Below are 3,273 nucleotides of genomic sequence, written 5' to 3'. Positions count from 1 at the left end.
TCTCTTCCCCGTACATATAATATAATAATATATATATTTGGAAGAGCCGGGGCGGAATGTTCTTTGAAGAAACCGTCGGACTTGATCGGGTGTGATCCGTCCTCTCGCCCGTTCGTCCGATAGCCGCGCGCTCGCGTACAAACACGCTGACCGCTGCCCCGGTGCGGGGAGGGGCGCGTTCACGAGCGTTGCGGACGCACGGACGGGCGTAGGTTACCACCGGTACGCGCTAACGCCGGATCGTAACTCTGCGCTTGGCAAGAGCGCGATCGGGAAAGCGTCTTCTGCTCCGAATCGCATTCATGTAATTTCGCAATTTGCGCAACGAGCCTCAACGGGTCGCGCGCGACGCGACGCGACGCCGGTTGCGGCTACGAAGCTTAAGGAGAGAGTCTCGGATAATCCTCTCCTCCTCCATCCCGCTCGCACGACGCCGACCGCACCGAAAAAGGCCGACGGCGCTCTGCTGCTGGCTTCCCTTTCTCTCTCGGGTCGTCGCAGAGGCGCGCGGCGTTCGACGCGCGTCGTCGTATTAGTACATGCGGGATATAATCCGTCAATTCCATTTTACTTTCGTATCTGTTTTCTTTGTCCATTCAGTCGCCGACTGCTGCGAGCGCGCGTCCAAAAGACTCGAGACGCAGAGCAGGACCTCCGGAACGTTAATGATCCTTCCGCAGGTTCACCTACGGAAACCTTGTTACGACTTTTACTTCCTCTAAATGATCAAGTTTGGTCATCTTCCCGGCAACATCGGCAATGCCGAGACATTGCCGCGCACCAGTCCGAAGACCTCACTAAATCATTCAATCGGTAGTAGCGACGGGCGGTGTGTACAAAGGGCAGGGACGTAATCAACGCGAGCTTATGACTCGCGCTTACTGGGAATTCCTCGTTCATGGGGAACAATTGCAAGCCCAGTACTCTGCGTTGATACCACTGCTTTGGGTTACCCGGGCCTTTCGGCCAGGGAACACACGCTGATTCCTATCTCGTGCGGCTAGAAGCCGCCTGTCCCTCTAAGAAGATTTGTTTGTACGTTGGTAGTAAAAACCCGCCAGCCGAAGCCGGGGGCCTTCGCGATACCATAAGGTACGCCTATTTAGCAGGCTAGAGTCTCGTTCGTTATCGGAATTAACCAGACAAATCGCTCCACCAACTAAGAACGGCCATGCACCACCACCCACCGAATCAAGAAAGAGCTATCAATCTGTCAATCCTTCCGGTGTCTGGGCCTGGTGAGGTTTCCCGTGTTGAGTCAAATTAAGCCGCAGGCTCCACTCCTGGTGGTGCCCTTCCGTCAATTCCTTTAAGTTTCAGCTTTGCAACCATACTTCCCCCGGAACCCAAAAGCTTTGGTTTCCCGGAAGCTGCCCGCCGAGTCATCGGAGGAACTTCGGCGGATCGCTAGCTGGCATCGTTTATGGTTAGAACTAGGGCGGTATCTGATCGCCTTCGAACCTCTAACTTTCGTTCTTGATTAATGAAAACATTTTTGGCAAATGCTTTCGCTTCTGTCCGTCTTGCGACGATCCAAGAATTTCACCTCTAACGTCGCAATACGAATGCCCCCATCTGTCCCTATTAATCATTACCTCGGGGTTCCGAAAACCAACAAAATAGAACAGAGGTCCTATTCCATTATTCCATGCACGCAGTATTCAGGCGAAGGTAGCCTGCTTTAAGCACTCTAATTTGTTCAAAGTAAACGTACCGGCCCGACTCGACACTCAGTAAAGAGCACCGCGACGGGATATTAGTTGGGCCGCCCCTCGCGAGGCTAAGCCCACCGGTAGGACGTCCCACATCACGCCAGTTAAACACCGCGAGCGGTGAACCGACGGTGTGCGACACAGATTCAACTACGAGCTTTTTAACCGCAACAACTTTAATATACGCTATTGGAGCTGGAATTACCGCGGCTGCTGGCACCAGACTTGCCCTCCAATGGATCCTCGTTAAAGGATTTAAAGTGTACTCATTCCGATTACGGGGCCTCGGATGAGTCCCGTATCGTTATTTTTCGTCACTACCTCCCCGTGCCGGGAGTGGGTAATTTGCGCGCCTGCTGCCTTCCTTGGATGTGGTAGCCGTTTCTCAGGCTCCCTCTCCGGAATCGAACCCTGATTCCCCGTTACCCGTTACAACCATGGTAGGCGCAGAACCTACCATCGACAGTTGATAAGGCAGACATTTGAAAGATGCGTCGCCGGTGCTAGGACCGTGCGATCAGCACAAAGTTATTCAGAGTCACCAAAATAAACGGTGGACGAACGGCGAACCGCCCGCCACCGATTGGTTTTGATCTAATAAAAGCGTCCCTTCCATCACTGGTCGGGACTCTGTTTTGCATGTATTAGCTCTAGAATTACCACAGTTATCCAAGTAAATGTGGGTACAATCTAATGAACCATAACTGATTTAATGAGCCATTCGCGGTTTCACCTTAATTCGGCATGCACTGAGACATGCATGGCTTAATCTTTGAGACAAGCATATGACTACTGGCAGGATCAACCAGGGAGCTTCGTGTTCGGTTACTCGCGTGGAGCGGTAACTCGCGAGCGAGCCCGAAGGCCCGTCGCTATTAAGCTCTTACTTCTCGCGCCGCCGGTCTTTATTAGCCGGTCGGCGACACTCTCTATCTACTTACTTACTTATTACGCAACACACTTTATGCGTGCGTCTCGTCTTCGTGAGAGGAGCGAGGCGGTCCGTGTATATAATAAACCTCCTCCTCTCTTACTTCAAGATCATTCTCCATTTTATATTGTGTATTATAAAAAGATCATACTCATTCTCATTCTCCCAATGTAAACGCGCGATCGCGAGGACCGCGCGATTTACCCTGACGCTAGATCGACGATGCCGATGCTTAGACGTCGAGGATAAATGTGCTATCGTGCTTTTAGCACGCACTTATATTTCGCTACGGCGTACAAAGCGTGCGGGAAGAACGTTGTAATCCGTCCTTCCACGCCACTCGTATCCGTGGAGTAAACGTTCGGTAAGCGCGACGATTCCGCTGCTGCGTCCAAGACGAGAGGGAATCGCGCGGCCAACACACTAGATGCGTGCGCGCCACATAAGAGCCATTCGGTCTTGCGACACCGACTCGTGGCAATGCTGTGCTCGTAATAAAAGTGTGTGCATAGAATAAGCGCCGAAGCGCGACACGTCGTACCCTCTTATAATACCCAACCGGACGGCCAGGCGGTCGGCGACGACACGGCTTTTTGCTTAGCGAGCGCGAGCTCGAGCTCGTCGAAATTT

This window comes from Polyergus mexicanus, unplaced genomic scaffold, assembly GCF_030449975.1.
Source record: "Polyergus mexicanus isolate NDT 795.1 unplaced genomic scaffold, iyPolMexi1.0 SCAF_261, whole genome shotgun sequence".
Classification (NCBI taxonomy): Eukaryota; Metazoa; Arthropoda; class Insecta; order Hymenoptera; family Formicidae; genus Polyergus; species Polyergus mexicanus.
This window is presented reverse-complemented; position numbering follows the sequence as displayed.